The following is a 19,968-nucleotide window of genomic DNA, read 5'->3' as shown; positions in this document are numbered from 1 at the left end:
ATGATCCATTCCCACAATTTGTTATAAGGTTAAGAAACTTGAGAATTAACTACCCTTCCAAGTATACGCATGTAATCCACATACTAATCACACTGGAGAATGGAGAAGGCGAGAGTGGAAATGAAATTGAAAGTGTTGACAGCGTGTGTGATTATCATCCAAGGGACTTCCATGGTATAGTTGTTTTCCTTTGATATCCTTTCCCGTGATAATGACTGTCATATATCAGCAGTATACTCAGTCTGTTAAACAGTACAGCTCATCGGTATATGATAATATTTGTGGTTATCTAATTCATTTCCACTAAACCTCTACGGTAGCTTCTTCTACTGTTGCTGTCATTTCAACTATATCAAATCCATTCAATGTAGTCGAACGTGGTATACAAAGTAAAAAAACACACACAAAGTCAAAGAGCCAATGTAACATATTGATAATATCAGTAAATTATGGATGTCATATGCCAGTGTCGAGGATTGGAATGATCCCTTAAAAGTTCCTGTCCATGATGTTTGCATGTTTCATGAATACACCTTTTATTTTAATCGGGACCTTTGACAAACTTGATCTCGTCCTAGACTGGCAGGCAACTCAATTTATCCTCCTGCATTGTTTTTTATACATGTTTGTAAACGCACGCTTTGATAACTGCAATAGGTTGTAATTATGCCTCAATTTATCATCATGAATGGTGCTTATGCAGTTGCCAAATTAAACGGCAAACGCTCTGAACAAAAATTTCAAATAGACCTTTAATTCAAGGACAGTTGTACGCTGAGCAACAACATTATAATCAGATGTATGTATAACTTTTCATTCCAAAGCTAAAGTCTTGGATTCTTTTTAGTAATGAATCAATTTAATTTAGCATTGCTATATAAGTTCTAACATGTTTCATTTATTATAAGAACAAATCCAGTTTGATTGTAATAGTTTATAGGAAGAATTCGCGGATCGTCGACTCTCATCGCCATCATAGCGACAAGCCATCATCATCACTACCATAAGCTTCATCACCATGACAACCAAAAGTGAAGGTAGTTCGGAAACGATTCGTTAGATCATGATAGCTAATGTGTACCATGCCAAATGATCAACGATACTTCAACGCCATCAAACGGGAGTAGTTACAGTATTGAGAACCGTACATGATAATGACAATGAATGTGAGCTACGCGTTTAATTGGAAAGAATTGTGATACATGTTAGGTGACTGGAAACTTGCACGATTTGGACAGGACGTGTACTCAATGTGAACTGAAAGATAGGATGTTAGGAAATGTTATGTTATATTGTAACCTATTCTTCATTGTTTCCCGACATATAAACTCTGCATCGAATCCTCTTGACTATAGTACATCTTAACGTTCATGTGTGAGTAAACACTGCATCGGGTTAATCATTATTTATAGTCTCCTATGGTGCAATATCTGCTGTATTTGAGATCCCCGAAGCGATGAGAATGTACGGAGGAGGGTTTACTTCGTCGCGTATAGACTTTCCTAAGTAATGAAACAGTTTTTTTTGTACTACTGACGGCTTTATTATCCACGTAGGTGGAATCGATCAGGACTGAATGCTAATTTGTTTCTAGCTTCGAGTAGTTCCACCATGGAATGCAAGAAACAATGCGTAGGAGATGCTCTAATGTTACAGGCATATGTTCCCTGTAGCCTATGAATAGTTGTAATACAAGTATAACTGCCTGTAAATGTGATTTGATACAAAAAAGTAAATATATGTGCAAGATAATGAGGGTCGTAAAAACCTTCATAAACATCTATTCACACATATAAACCCAGTAATACTATATACATGTATATATATATATATATATATATATATATATATATATATATATATATATATATATATATATATATATATATATATATATATATATATATATATATATATATATATATATATATATATATATATGTGTGTGTATGTATGTGTGTTTGTGTGATTATAAAAGATACTGAAATTTTAAGTCGACAATCTCTACATTCAATGAAAGACTTTTTTATATTTTGTATTTGTCAGGGGTTGGGTGGTCTTTTAGCCCTTTTTATTTCCATGCTTCCATATACCATTTCCATGTCCATTTCTATGATCATAAGATCAAACACGTTATAATGATTCTTTGATATCGCTTTACAGAATTTTTAAAGAAATCGTTTTATGAAAAACCTTATTGCCATTAGTCAGAGGCCAATATACGTATATAGCGTTGCAAAGACACCAAAGCACCAAACAACTATAGTGTCGGCATATGTTTTGGTCGAGATATTCAAAAGAATGTATTTTTATCTGGAAACATGTGTAATGCGGGTCACTGAGGATAGACTATAGAATAGAGTACAACTCATGCATCACATTCTGCACTCAATTCGACGATACATCCTACATCATACTAAGAGCTCCGGATGTGTAGATGTCATTCTTATATGTAAGTAATGAATACTAGCAAACTGCTTCAGAGAACATGAAATTTTAATCTTAACATTTCGGGTAACTAGTCTCAAGTTTACATTTGCGTGTACATTGGGAACTTTCTGTTGGCGATGTTTGATGTCTTCATTATGAATTCTTTATATCAATATTTGCAGGCACTAATGAGATATACGAAAAGATGTTGTAACATGTATATGTTCACAGAATCAAACATGTGTTGGCGTAATGGATGAATAACGAGTGAATAGTACGTTGAGTTCAAGTGAGCGTCACGGGGTGAGTGAGTGAGTCAGTCAGTCAGTCAGTTATTGTTGTTGTTGTTGTTGTTGTTGTTGTTGTTGTTGTTGTTGTTTCTTTATTCCTCCTCAAGAAAGAGAAGGTTACAGCACACACAAAATCGAAAACTACAAATTAGATAGGAAAAACAACAAATAATTACAAATAATTACAATGTTCACTTTTCGAATGAGCATGACGTTGGTTTCGAGACTAGTAATCAAGGTACATATGTATAAACTTGAAAATAATATCTAGAAGTATTTGTTGTTCAGATCCTTGTTCATAGTTAAGCAAGTTGTCGTTTCAAAAGGCATCTCCTATACTTCTGGTCATGAAATCAGACTCGTTTAAGTTGAACAAGGCCACAGAAGCGTCTACATGGAGTTCGTTGAAAAGAGTTGTCCAGAGATAAACTCTGGATATGTATGTACGTATGTATGTATGTATGTATGTATGGCGACATGATGTTTTTAGGTGAATGAGAAGGTCAACAGCAATGTCTTCACATTTGGAACGTTTTACTTGGGATGGAGTTGAGGGGATTTTGATTATTTTGTAGACAGTTGACAGTTTAGTTCGAAAATAACTAGTTGTACAGAATTCATCGAAAACTACTCCACGCAATCCGTATTTAAAAAGGATATTCACAATATTGGGCATAAAGCTCAAACATTTCTTTACTGACGACAGTTTGAATTCAAAAAGTCGTAAAATGACATGTTTTCTGGCTGAGAAAATATCACAATTACAGAGATATATGTCTCAATTGATGTCAAACCTATGGCGGTCAGAGCTAGATACGTCGAAGTTTTGGAGGGTTAGCCTTGAATAATTTTGGCAGCATATAGCTGATATTAAAATTTCGGTTTTGGTGTGAGTTCAAAGTTCGCATGTATGAAAGGCCGCTGGGTGACACATGCGTTTCCAAACTTCAGTATTGATAATTGGATTAAGACCATATGGCCTAATACCGACGCTGCGTAACGAATTAATCAGACATCTGACTTTTTTTTTGCAAACCGAGTGTTCGTTCCATCGGTGATAATGTATTTGCAATTTGCATGCCGACAATCGTAATTGAGTCAACTTCTGTAAGAGGACAGCTGTTCAAGGACAAGTTTCGATGTTGGCGAGAGCGATCGCGTTCTCTAGTTGTTTCTTCAAAAACTAACTAAGTTAAACCTACATTTTGTAGTTAAGGGCTTTAGTCTCAATATTGAAAAGTAGTTGTGTGCGTGCGTGCGTGCATGCGTGCGTGCGTGGGTGGGTGGGTGGTCGTGCGTGGGTGAGTGAGTGAGTTGATGAGGTGGGTAGGTGTATGGATGGGAGGGAGGAACGAAGAAAGGAGGGACGGATCGGAGAGAGAGGGGCAGACAGACAGACAGACAGACAGACAGACAGACAGACAGGCAGACAGACAGACAGATAGATAGATAGACAGACAGACAGAGGAAGGCATACACACATACATCCACATGGCTGTCACCCAACTCAAGTGGGGGACGGAGAGACGGAGGGAGAGAATGCTGCAATAAACCAACCAGCAAATCACTCAATCATATTATGAACTCTGAAGTTTAGCCCGAGAGTACAGGATGACGACAGACAAGTATAAAATATTGATCTAGAGCACATATATACGTCTTGATATGTACACTCGGAAAGTGTCTCATAAAAGGAAGTGTATTTGTCACAGAACAGAAATACCTTAGCTACAAAGGTTTCATCATTATTAGGAAAGTATAGACGCATGGTAGAATCGATGACATGGTTGCAAATGCAATTATTCACCATTTATTTCGCAGTACCAGAAGTATCTTCACTGAAGACAATTCTTGAGCTAAGCTATTAATTATTGTATAAGTTACCGTAGGTTGTTATGAACACGTGATACATATTAGGTGCAGCATGTTGGCCAAACGTATAAAGCGGACGTAAGACATATGATTTTAAATTGGCAAACGTACAATTCGCTTTCAGTTGTTACAATGTAATGTACAATGTGATGACTGAGATATGCAAGAAATAACCTGACTTTGATACGCTGATTTTGACATTTAACTTGAATACAATAGTACCTTTTACAATGACATTTAAAAGGGAAAACACTTATTTTGCGTAATGGAACATATATATATAATCGATACCATACACGTGATTTAATGAGTGAGTGAGTGAGTGAGTGAGTGAGTGAGTGAGTGAGTGAGTGAATCTGTATACATGTAAATGTCATCAGCAGGCTACATGCAGTAAAGGTAATTTACGCACCTCAGACTAGTTCTAAAAAAGATGCAATCGTTGACCTAAAACTGGAAGACCCATATATGACATTCCTTAAACAATTTCAAATCAATCGTAATGCATCTCTATTCAAAAGTTTATTGATTTGTAGCATTTGTAGATGTTTTATTCACTTTTAAACTTCTTAAAGACTGTACGTTCTATTTATGCCTACTTTTATAAAGTGGTTGACCCCCTTTCCGTCTTCAAAGAACACATTGTTCATCGCTATACTCAACTTTTCAAAAGATACGTTTGATGGACTTTGTATATTGATATACGACTCTTACACAACTGCGTGTACATTTTGCGTTTTCAGACAAGTACGCTACATAAATAAAATGTCTAGTAATATTATAGTTTACTTGAAAGGATTAGATGATTTTCACCTAGTTTGTCTTAGATATGATTTACAGTTTATTAACGCTAATAAAAGCAATCGCCGTAATATCACGCGAACAAAATGGTATGTCGTGAGTAAGTTTAATTAAATCGAGTCTCGAATTGCTTAATCAATTACTCTGCTATACGAACACGTCCTTGGCTTGGTAATATCCGTTCACTGCGGTTTTTAATTTTCATAAACTGCCATAGACGCCTGTCAAATAGGAATTGTGATTTTAATACTGGTACACTTTTAACATAGTACTTCTGTGTTCCATTTAGTCCGCAATCATATAAGGTTGTTCATGCTGCTTCCTTTTATATACGTTTTTTTCATAGAGAAAATTATATGGTGTTTGATGTGTAATGAAAAAAGTTCAAGTATAGGTAAAAGATGGCAAATACTATCAGATACAATAGAAATAGCTAATGTCTACATGTACTGTTGACTTTGATATTGATAGGGGAGTATACTATGTCCATGGGAATGGAATTCACTTGTAAGGCTACAGAATTACAGGAGAAATGATTGGTAAAGGGTGTTGAAATCTGCGTATCAATATTTATTGTGTTCCAGAACCTAATGAATAATTCATGTACATGAGCAGAAATTGAGAGCGTAATCAACACATGTTAAATTCTGCTCATGATTTTGAAATTCTTTGTTACTCTTTTCCCCAAATCTCCTTTGGCGCTACACCCCACCAACACCCACCCTCCACACACCTCCTAAGTTAATGCATTTTACTGTTGATCCAAAAGACTAAATAATTCACTCATTCGAAAGGCGCCACTAAGCTAAGGTCTCCTGAGGTTTTCATGTTTTATTCCACTCAATATAATCATGATGTCAGAAGAAAAAAGAATGAAAGGGGTAACCAAAACTGTAAATAGCTAAAGTGATGGTGATGGCCTATCTATTCAAAATGAGCACGGTTATAATGACTTACATGATTAAGTTCATCAACTATTTAAAGCGAGCGTTGCCAATATTTTAGGAGTAATTGCAATGTTAAAAGCCCCATTAATGCACGTCAAATTACACTAATAGTTCAATCATCAATTTGCAATCCTATACATGTAATGGATCTTTATTACTTTAGCGAATTAGAAGTGTAATAGGAAGTATTCCTCTGTCTCCTAATACTCTTATACAGTCCATCATCTGACAACATAATTTTAGAAATACTTTGAAAAGAATGTGGTATGTTACTGCATGGTACTGTATACTCAGTTTCAATTGTTTTCTTTATTTTGTTTCTCTGCTGATTTGTAGACAATGCAATGCGAATCAAAACGTAACACCGTGTACCAAGAAGAGGTCATTTGACATAGAAAACATTAGGGTCGAAATCTCAGGATATGTTTTCAGACTTTCCACGCGCCGTTTTTGTAAAGCATTGTGTAAGATTGTGTGTCCTTTACTTTACTTTACTTTACTTTACTTTACTTTACTTTACTTTACTGTACTGTTTCTCCTCTCTTGTTACTACTTTTACTGTATCTTACTCTTCAAAATATTACGAGAATATGAGTTCACACAGTCAACCCATGTAAATATTACATCAGCGACTTTCATGCAGATTAATTATATTACCTGTTATTTGACATCTTCAGTATTTTGTGCAACCAAGCATATGACACGCACCCTAATTTATATACATCATTAGGTTATCAAGAATCGATTCGAAACCTACACAGACGAAATCTCTTGGAAGGCAGGTAACAAATCGACCACGGAAACAAGGGTTTTCAGACAGTAATGCATACTTGATGAAAATGGCAAAATGCAACTGGCGTCGTATTTTGTTGATTTCCGACATCGCGAGTGTAGCAGCCAAGTATAATTTTGGATTTTACATTAAGGAGTAGCGACTCATTCGCAACAACTAGTTATTTCACTTGAATTATTTTGAAAACGAAATATTTGTCAAAGGAACACTAGTTTACTTGGACCATTGATGCGTTCAATTTCACGGTGAACAGTTACAATAAAATGCAGTCATAGTTTGGAAAATGTTGCATTTCATATCGTCCGGGATTGCCCTTGTTAGCAAACCGTGCAGTCAGTCTGTCTGTCTGTCTCATATCCTACCAAGTACTTGTCAACTTTTGACCCAAATACTACATTTAAGCAAACAGACCATTAAAAAATAATAGCATGGAGGTAAACTGTCTTCTTTTCTTTTATAATATAGTCATGTGTGAAGTTTATATTGAAAGCCTTTCTTCATGTCGAGATGTGACGATCCTGTACTGTAACCTGGTATTGTCTTGAGTAGATGTTCAGAGACAGTTTGGGCAGGATGACTTAGATATTAAATCGCTGTATGGGGCCAAATTTATCGACGCCTTCCATACTGCTAGGTATTTATGATTCCGATATATTGTCTTGAAAATAAAGCCTCATATAGGGCTCAACAAGATAGATTTACATCAGAGAACTCCATTAACCCTAGTTTCAACTATCACCGAAAATATATTGAAAGAACACATGTTATATGTCATGTCGGTATCAGTGGGAGGGTTTCGCAACCTTTCTATAAGAAAATATAACCACTTTGTAATATCAAAAAAAGTGTGGATTGATATTGGATGTAGCATTTTCCTTCTATCAAAAACAGATATCGGAAACTTTGGTTGTTTCCAAATGCATTAACTAGCTCCATCTCAAGATTGGAGCTGAACTCTTTCGAGATTATGAATGCATTTGGAACATAACCAGAACATATTAACATACATTACCATGGCAAGTAGACCAACAAACAAACTCATACCACATTAACATTTGAGCCAGTTTCGATTCCGTTTGACTGAATACACTGTTTTAAAAAAACTAGGTTTTTTGTCAATTATCTTTACAGTTGTGAGTTTCTCCTCTCTTGTTACTAGATAGTACTCTTATCGAGTTCAGATTTTGTCAAATTAAACTTGACTCAGAAAAATAATCACATTCCTCACTCTATTTGTTTAAGGCGATCGTTAGATATTATAAAAATTGCCTACATTAATCCTGTGAAATGGAAATCTGTATTCCGAGTCATTTTTTAGATTGGATGACAGCTCAACTCAGCCGTGGTGAAATATTGATATAAACCTGTGGTAACTCAGCCGTGGTAAAATATTAATGTACCTGTTGTAAAACGGGAATATGATGTGGTATTGAATCCCCTTACACAATTCCTCTGAATATATGTCTTCGACACCCACACAGAGTTTCAGCCACGACGAGTATTTCAGTAGACTAAGTGTAACATTTTTGTCGTAGTTTCAAAAGACTAAATTAAAATACACATTTATGTGGGCTAATATGCGAAAGGACAAACCTTTACGCTCTGCTATTTGAAGAAATGATACAGATGTTATGTTGTCAACAACGAACATTGAAAATACCAATATATTTCAAGACCATTTTAACTACAAGCAGTACCATGTTTGAATGAATGACCTGCCATACTAAATAAATATTCTTTTAAAAAGGATAAGGAATCTAGTGTTGGTTTACGTGAAGTCAACATAAGTGTGAATCAAACGTCTCGCCAACGCTGATCATGGTCATGAAAGTACAAATTTAACGGTCGTATTGTTATGACATAATGTGCAAGATGTTCCCGTCCAGTCCAGGTGTATTAGACCATTATAAGGGGCTTTCTTTTAATAATGTATACAATTTATTTCTTCCTCCCCACAGACACATGTGCATAAACACGATCAAGCACGCACACATATGCTCGCACATACATACATACATACATACATACATACATACATACATACAGACAGACAGACAGACAGACAGACAGACAGACAGACAGACACACACACACACACACACACACACACACACACACACACACACACACACACACACACACACAACGCGCACGTATACTAAAATCTAGGCGTATAGTTGATTTGGGTTAGTACTTACAACCCACGTCTAGAATGGTACTTTCAATATTTACTTTTAAAAAACAATGCCAGAAGGCATATGAAAATTTTTGCAGGGTTTCATATTTACCCTGCTGTGTCAGATGGCATCATTAGTGTCACCTATTTCTTAGATTTAAGGAAGAGATTGGAGATGCGTGACGGCAACATAATAACCATATCCTAATGATAATCACCAATCCAATCACGAAATTGATACATTTAATGATGGCCTTAGACGTATTTACGTGTGGGTGTGGGTGCGGGTGTGGGGGTAGAGTGGCTGAGCTGTTGCTACGTCTGAAATCGTAATCTAATTTTAAGGGGATTAATTTCAAACCTATCGTATCATTCTGAGTTATGGGTAATAGCCTAAATCAACTCCAAGCCCATTGTCCAGGCTAGGTATATACACTTGATTTTGCATAGAAAATAGAGATTATCTATGATTTTGGGTAAAATTCGCCACATTTATAGAAAACTCGGCTTTCGACTCTAGCTACATGTACGCGAATTGTATTTATTATACAGAGAGTGATACATGAGCTACTGTTTTGATAACAGTACCAAATTGTTCATAAATTCGTATGTCTATTCTGAACCACATTTCCTCTTTAGGCTCCCGCAGTACACATATATCCAAGAAGGACTATACGACGGATCGTATTTTACAGATCTAGCGTTTTTATTTTTAAAATGCCTCTACAATATCTTTCCACGTCATAACGCGATAACGTTTCATATCTTCTCTAGTCACGCATGGCATCACATGTAATAAACATGTGATCAAGGATGCGGAAGTTATTGTCCGTGTCTGCTTTCTGAAAATGAAAATAGATGTTGTTGCCAGGAATATATGTGTAGACGAAAAATATGTCATCGTGAAAATTGAGGACACGAAAATGTGATTGCATGATTGAGTTACTCTAGTATTCTATATATTTTACTCGATGTCATCGAGCATCTGAACGTATCGGTTTATTTATTAAGTCCAACGATGCTAACATACAAAGTGCCAATACATGCACATGCATTGAAGTTAACCCCCCTCCCAAAGAGCAACACACACACACACACACACACACGCACACACACACACACACACACGCACGCACACACAAACACACACACACACGCACACACCACACACACGCACGGGCGCACCCACACTCAGACATCCAAAGCTAATAATTACAGACGGATCGATGTGAGCTAATGAAACGCATTGTAACAAATCACATCATGAACCCATGATACACGGTTGCAGACAAGGTTGTTCCAGTAACACACCGTTATGTTAGCTCACTGATGATCTATCACTCAACAAAAATTATGTGTTTTAGTGATGATCTTTCCAAGGCCTATGACCGAGTCAGTCAATCCCTGCTGATACACATGCATGTTACATCACATTAGTATTAAAACTGTTCACAGTCTTTCCTACTTCGTCAAACCTAAAATAGTTATCATAGATGGTGAGTCGTCAGACACTATATCTGTTGAGTCGTGTCAAACAAGGCTCCGTACTGGAAGTTTTATTTGTTTCTATTCTATATTTATGTTAGTTCTAGGCAATAATTTCCATAATCTATCTTGAATGCTGAATTTGGTACATGTTTTGTAATTATTACGGTACATGTATCTTGCATATTTTGATGGAGGATTGAGATCTTGGTCTTTATTGATGACAACTGTTCTAGATATAGAGGGGATTTATAAAACGCATGGCTAGTCTAGCCTCTTTTCTGCGCAGCTTGAGGACTGATTGAGAGTTTTATTACGTGAGAGTTTGTAAAATACAGTGTTAATAACACTGTCAGTTGGACCCTATGGGTCCCAAACAGAGGTGGCACACAGATTCGATCAATTGTCTAACAAGTGTTGATTATGTTTGTTTAATTGTAACGGATCCAATATTGCGGTTTCTGTCTAGGAATCCGAGTCCTTTGTTCAAGTTTGAGTCGACGTGGGTGCCAGGGATCGAAGTTCAGTTGCCAGAATACACCACAGATATATTTCAATCTGATGACTTCTGCGTTATGCTTGCCATTTAGTTTGAGGTCATTGACCTCTTCACTGTTACTGGCAAAACAGCATTGCAGGACACATTTCACCTGTCTGTCAAGACAACTCACTTGTCAAGACATCTCCGACTGTAGACTTTTTTCTGTCGGATTCTGATATCATCATAATATGGTCAAGAATGAATCTGTAAACAGGAAAACGGAAGAGTTCAGACCTATGTGGTTCACATTGACTGGAATAACTTACCATCAGACAATGCAAGCCAGATGGGGTTGAATTCTACTGTTAGAATAGCGTTCAGTTTAAAGCAAACACGATTTAAAATAAAATACTGTTTACTATGTGAACTGATATCTCTCGGAAAAAGTAATTACTAATACATGTAACATTTTCTGTCAATAGATTTGTATGGTCGTAATAATACACTGATAAGGATTTTAATTTCCAAATATGTGATAACAAATATTAGGTAAGCGTGATATTGAATACAACATGTATCTATTATATCTAAAAATGAGCTGCCATGTTTACACAATTAAAAGTACCTGTCAGATAGCGTTTAATAATTATAATATACGTTTGCTTAGGTGACAATGATGTATGGTATCAGAACTCTCTTCATATTTATGTGTCTTACTGTACAAGTTAATAGATGTCGAATATAGAATATAGAGTCGTCATTATTAAACTTGTTAAACGTTGTTACATAGATGTCCTGAACATCTTGATATGTTTTACAAGAGTGTTGTTTATATTCATTCATTTTCCCTGAGATTTTTTAAATTTATGACAATTCGGTTTGTTACCCGCGACTGTATTAAAAGTTACAATTGATGAGACCATATGTATGTTAGCCAGGCACTTGGTCATTCTTTCAAAAAGTCCCTAATATTATCACCAGATACCGGTAAAATTGATACAGGAATTCGCCGGATTATTCACACTACGTGCTTCTTGTATCTTCGAAATTCTGCAATGCCTGGTTACAGTGTCATTGATATCTTTGTGTAAGTTTTGCTGACAGAGGTAGGACGTGACATTTCCATGGTTTGTCGGCTACCGTTCAAAATATTTCAGTTCACCTTGCTAAATAAAAGCTTTAATAACTTCATTTTGGTTTCTCTGGGTCGTGACGGAACATTTAACGTCGGTTGTAAGTAATTGACATTATGCAAAGTCGCGTACTTCAAATGTCTTACTCTACGAACATGTTTATATTATACGGTGATATTTTGCATCGATGTAGCAATGCACGTAAGTTATGGCGTCAGACATTTGAAAGAACATGATACATGTACTGTGGGAGAGGTGAGTACAAAAATGACTCTCTTTAGATATAAATTATTTGTTTGGTTAATATAATTGTGTAAATAACCACAACATGAAAGATGTTTTGCACGTAAGATAAATTAGATCGTTTATGTGTTATATCTAAATACCAAGTTTGAGTTCAGTTAATTGCAAGTTGTGGTTAAGTGTACCTTAGTAGGTACAATAAGGCGAAAACCTTATTAAATATGCTGTAAAAAAATACGCCTACACACGTATAAACTCAGCTTGCATTCTTTTAATGTAGCAAAATAATCTATTAAATTCATACTATCTCCGAGGTCTAATAATTATTAATTTAAACTTTCCGGTGGTGCTTTGATTGGGTGCACGCAGGGGGCGAATAACAATATACAAAATCATGCAGTTGTATAACTAAACATACTTAAATTCGAATTGATTATAATCATGTGAAGCTAGAAGTTATCATACTGAATTATATTATTAGGTTTTTAAAACAAATGGAACACAAATTTCTGTGTTTTAAAGTTTGTGTGCGTGTTAGCAGTATATCATGATCATGACAAATTTATTAAAGGCAATTGATGACGGGGTCAGATAACCTCTTTCACAGATGTAGTATAACGACTCCATCGAGAATTTTGAGGTTTTCGCTGCCGATGGCTCTGTTTTCATTATCACTGCAAAAGTGTGGAGTGGAATATTGATCGTTTTCGATACGGGACCTCCAGAGAAGGGCATATCCCTTGCTCATCTATAATAGCGTTAAATCCCTATTAACTGAAAAACTCCAGTCTCTCTGTTTATTCGGTTCCCATTTAAATATTAATCATGGGGACTTGACATATGTTAAAATACACAATATACATAACGGCCTTGTTAACATTATATCGATACATTGGACATTTTGAGAAGTCCTAATAAATGTCAGAGAGCAATTCGAGCGATAGAAGCTGTTAACAATGTCCAATATCTGTCACAGATGGGCTTACTAATCTACTTATTAGACAATGACTTTAACTTCTGCCCTTCATCTACTTCTGTATATTGAAAGATGTAACCACGTGTACAATAATTAGACTGTTCGATACCAATTACAGAATACTCTGACACTTAACATCTACTCGTAGTTTATTACATGTGAAACACGCACACCGACACATACATACATACATACATACCTACCTGCCTGCCTGCCTGCCTGTCAGCACGCACGCACGCGCACATACACACACACCGACACATACATACATACATACATACATACATACATACATACATACATACATACATACATACATACATACATACATACATGTAATCTTAGCTTACGAGAAAGGCTTGTAAAGGTGGCAATATCAGTACAGGCTAAAATTGTTGTTAGACGATTTCAAGAAACGTTTTTAATCTTACATATCAAAATTCATTCACATACCATTGGCATACGTTTGATAACTTACGCCATGTTTATCTCGAAACCTTTATCAGACTAGTTGAATTTGCAATACTCTGAATCAAATGCAAATGTGTTTATATGCATACACGTCTTTATTTAAATTTACCCATTACTCTTGAAACCACACGTGCAAGTCGACGTCATGCATGTAGTCTTTATATTACATATAATTGGTTGGCATTATTATCTGCCTTACAATATAGTGATTATAACGGTATTGATATATATATATATATATATATATATATATATATATATATATATATATATATATATATATATATATATATATATATATATAAAGTCACAGTGACTGAAGGACATCCTGCTTCCAGCGTGAGTCTATTGATACCAGTAAAGCCACTGCTAATTGTGGAGATTGATTCGCTTTTTAATTTTTAAATTCCTTCATTTAGGAGTTCCGTACGAGAGTTGACTACGTGTTTTTTTGTCGCTTAATAGGGTGGGAGTCTTCTAACATTGGAGATATATCACAGATAATTATTTGGTGTAGAATTTGTTTGTAAGGTTTTGTGCATTACTGCAATCTCTATCCGGACTTTAAGGTTAGCCAACTGGTACAAGAATTTATACTGTGTTACAATAAGTTATACTGCATGTATGCTGTCGTGGAAGGACCAAATTAGAATTACTGAAAACATATGTGTGCCTGCTATGTATTCGGCTATATACTATAAGCGATGTAAAGAAGCTTTGAATGCCATCAGGTCTTTTATGAACATTTACTGGTATTGCCCTTTGATGTTTATAGGTATTGATAGAACAATTGTTAACATTTTAGATTGGAAAAATAATTTGATATTAGAAACAGTCTGACACATGTTTTGTTTAAACATAGCAGTCCATTTTTAACGTTTACCTGTTGAAATGGTGGTAGTAAAAAATCCCAGTGTGATGCCCCTCAAGCCTGAAGTAAAAATATACTTGCTCTAGAAAATTAAGTTGCAATGTATACCAGTATGTTGACATTCTTTTATGCACAGTCATTTTGTGGTGTTGTTACTCGTTATAAAGTTGTCATAATGTCAACTTCGAAGGTTAAATATTTGAAAAAATACGATTACCAAGGTTGCAGCTTGAAATAATGAGAAACATTGTAAACGAGGTCTTGAGCTGTTTAATGTTTAATGTACCTGCACTTTTTGAAATTGGTTGGCCGATATTAATCTTAGTCCCTGCAGACATGCATCTATAATGAACGATTTTGTTTTCCTAATGGCCACATATGGCAAGCCGTGTAAGCTTTCTCTACATTTTGCATTCATCAAAATCAAGCCAACTTACTATTTGAATATCATATTGACAAATTAGATTTTTTGTGGCGCCAATATATTTGAGACTTATTATTACAGAGTGAAGGAAATAATTTGGACTGAGTGGTAAACGGTAGCTTTTGTGAATTACTATAAAGGTTGTAAATAGCCGACCTGTAACCCTGGACTTTACAAACCTAAGGGAAAAGTATTTGTCATCAAATTCTTGAAACCCTAATACCTTATATTGAAAGAAAGATGTAGAGTTAGTAGGAAATATTTCCTTTACTTCTAAGTTTAATGATAATGAAGATGTTTCCGTATTTATAGGATTTAAATAGGGACCTAAAGATTTGTTTTCAATCAATCTAATATTCGCTGTCTGCACATTTAAAAAATACAATCATCACCAGGCCGTAAGCTAAGTACTTTGTACGAGATTGCAGTGACAGGTGTGAGACATTCTTCAATAAACCCATGGTAATATGGCCTTGTTCGAAAATGTGGAATGTTGTTTTTAGTACAGGTCAGGTATATGTTAGGTAGCTTACCTACATGTATCCAACTTAAGCCTTTTGTGTATAGTGATTTATTTCACACGTGTGCATTCAAAGTGATCCGGCCTGTACTTGATTGATGAGTTGTGGAGAAATTGGTTGACTGGTTATTAGGACGAAGGGCAGTGAGCGTGAAGGAGAAGGGTTGGCAGCTGTGAGTAGAACCTTTTCACTGTGACATTGGCCATGAGTCATCCGTTTCAATTGTTGTAAGCTGTGCGGTCAGGTAACTATTCAATTAAAATTACAGTGAATGACAATTGTCTTATCAATTTAATCAAAAGTCACTTAGTGTATTGCAGCGTGCATATTATAACTTTTACAAGATTGACAATTTTTGTAGGAGGAGAAGTTTCTCATTCATTTGGCTGAGGGCGCAATACTAATCGTGCTCAAATTTTAAGATGTGTGTGTCGTCACATGGAAGAGATAACTGTGGATGACGTATTAGCGATTGTAACAGATTCGATCGTGTTAGTCGACCCGACTCTGTAATAGTCTGATTTAAATTCAGTAATCTCTAAATAGAGACATGACATTGAAGCCGCTATCATCCTGAAGCAATATGAGAAAACAATATGCATTCCTTTAATAGCTAGACTGACCGACTCTCTCTCCCTCTCTCTTTCTATCTCTCCCTTCCCCCTCCCTCCATCCCTCCATCCCTCCTGCCCCCCCCCTCTCTCTCTCTCTCTCTCGATGTATACATTAAATGAACCTCAAGAGTAACACTTATTACATAATTTCACATTGTTCATATGGTTCCTCACATCATGTGACATCATACGAAAGCAGTAATGTGACACAAACACTCAAAGACGGACACAAACACGTAGTCACAGACATGAACACACTTCAAAATGATGTACAAACTCAACATTGATAGGCAATTCTTTAATTCATGTGCATGCAATTTCTTATAATGTCGAAAGCTTGCATAGGTACAGTACAGTACACACACTTGGTGTACATGGGCGAATTAAAACATTAGCGTAGATAAATGCAAGGCTCGAAGTCTAAAAAACAAATATCAATAACTCTAAATATTATCACAAACACGTCTCTGTAGAAGACAGAAACTAATTAATTTATTTAATTTCTATTTGACTAATAGAGGAAAGGGCTAACACTATACTACTTTCAACACTGGCGTATATATATAAACGATAGAAACTGTGAAATTTTATAACGACCATTTTAAAATAGTTACATATTTGAAAATTTAGGTTCACAGCTGTGGAATGTTAACTACTCCGTTGCTTACTACACCTCGCTTCTATCATTCATTTTCAATCCCAAGCTCTGAAATTCAGTTCCTTCCGAAATAGTTGTCTCCTTTAACGACATGGTTAACATAACGAGCAAGAAAGTACGGAGGTAGATAGAATAATTACGAGAAATGATGAAATTACGATAGCCTACTTGTCCACGAATTTCCTATTTCCTCCGAGCTCACCCTTGGAATTGATAATTATGTCGAAAATTTGAGACTTCTTGTGACTGAACTGTATATATTATCTTCATACAAGACATTTGGGTGAGACACTTACATTACATCAGTTTTAAATATTTAGGCAATAAAGCACCCCTTGGAATGGCACAACCCCAAGGTTTTCTTCTATTGATTACACATACGTGTGCACGAGTATGAGCGAGCGTGCATATTGGGTTAAAATTAATTATTAACTAGATGTAGATAAGACTGACTGTCAATTTCGTAAGGATTGTTGTCCGCGTATCTTTTAATCTACCTATATCAAATTATATGAAATGCATTGTTTAAAATGTTATAGGTCATACGCGTTGTCACTTACATACGAAAAAATCATATGAAATTTGAACCATGCTTTCAGATATTGCTAATCGCCAAAAGTGATTAATAATGCAAATGACTCACTGAAATTAAATTTACATATCGAGTGACATCGGACACGAGCACGTTGTCATCATAGATGTATGTATCACATTATTATATAAAATTTTAAGTTTGCATTCTTAAGATATTGCCGAAAATTACCGACTATCAATATTATTTATGAAAAGTATTAATTGCAAATCAAAAGCAACATAATCACGTGATATCGTGCGCGTGTTCTTTGTTGTCACCAATGTGTGTACCAAATTAAATGAAATTTGAAGTTTGCATCCCTAATATATAGACTAATTACCAAGAATCATTAATTATAGAAATGAATCATTAAAATTAAAAGCTACATCAACAATCTTTATGAGACACTTGATTTGCCCTCGTGATTGCATTTTGCAAATTATGTGAAACATAAAACTACCGTTCTTAAAACATTGCCTGATTACCATAAATTATTAATTATGCAAATGACCGTTAAAATCAAAAGTTACACTAACAAGCTTTATGAGACACTTGCATTTTGGCATCTTGAATGTATGTTGCAAATTATACGAAATTTGAACATTCTTAACCATTAATTATTCAAAATATTTCTTAAAGTGAAAGCTGTATCAAGTTATTTGTATACGTCCACTCCGTCCGCATTGATATGATGTGTGTATGTTTACCGAATACCATTCAATTTAAAGATTGTATTCTTAAGAATTAAACTAATTAATGAAAATCGTACTTAAGTAAACCCCAATACGTTATTTCCATTACCACATAGATGTGTAGCAAATTTCATTACAAATGCCACAGTGGGTTTTGAGATAATATAATACTTTCTTTCGGAAGGTAAAAAATACTATATTATTCCAGTATAACAGGAACATAATTGGCACAATGTTAACATTCCAGGACAATTTTTAAAACATGGGAAACTAACTATAGTTTGGAGTCAGTGTAAATCGGATATAGGCATAGTTTAGCCCGAGAATCTATTCAATTTGTTATTAATTTGATTCCTCCATTAGTGTGTAATCCGACGGTATGATATGAAATCAAGGACAACATTGCTAAACTTACATCTGAAGTATGAATCATATACTACATTGCAGAGAATATATGATTTGCAATTATTTTCAAAAATGGAAAGCTCATTTACGAATCTAAAGTAAGATTGGTTTTGTGGAAGATTATCGTCAATGATTTACCGCTCTGTGTCTGTGTTTGGACAGAGTTAGCACATTGGGATAGGTATATGCTGAGCTGCACTATGACAATGGCTTTGACTAACATCGGCCGATTCCTTGGTTTGAAAATATCATCAATCCCCCCCCCCCCACCCTACCTGGGTAAGATATCAACGTTTAACATGGCTGACCTTGTGTTCTGCAGGTAATGGATGTTATGAATACGGCCGGTCTGGTTGCATGGGACATCAATCAACATTCAAACACAGTATGTTATTCTCATTAAGGACCACTTTGATGCATGTGTAATATCACGATTTGAGCAAGGTTATTTTTATGTTATGATAAATCATATCTCTAGGTGTATGTGCAACATCGACATACTTGTATAACACTATAGGCCATGAACAATCAAGATACAATGTGAGTTAATCACATTGAATTTCAAATCGTGTTTCTGAAATCTTTTACATTGCTTTATATTCATGATGATCACAAATACAATACAATACAATACAATACAATACAATACAATACAATACAATACAATACAATACAATACAATACAATACAATACAGGGAAGAAAATCTTCCCCAATGAAAATTATTGTATTTCTGCTTGGGCGCTTGTAGTTCTCTGCTTTTCTCCTTTTTAAAAGTGTCAATAAGCCATGGGCAGAGGCGCATTAATCTGAATACACACTAACATTGTTTTGTGAGAGCTTTATTTTGAAAATATTAGTCTTTAAGCTTTCACCATTGTTGCATTAATTTGGTCTTGAGATCTCAAATGGTTGTCTCTTCTAGATGTTACCTCAGACTTGCTCGTTACTTTTTTTGCATTTTCGTCGGTTTTCGGTGAAGGACTTCTCATAGATAGAACTCCACCAGCACGACCTATTTGTTCTGAGGACGGATTCAGTTGGGGATGGCCACCTTCTCCATCTTTACCTTCAGAACTGTGGCTATCTGCTCTCGCATCTTCAGATGATTT

The sequence above is a fragment of the Glandiceps talaboti genome, chromosome 2 (assembly GCF_964340395.1).
Source record: "Glandiceps talaboti chromosome 2, keGlaTala1.1, whole genome shotgun sequence".
NCBI classification, from domain to species: domain Eukaryota; kingdom Metazoa; phylum Hemichordata; class Enteropneusta; family Spengelidae; genus Glandiceps; species Glandiceps talaboti.
Note: the sequence above shows the minus strand (reverse complement) of the source record.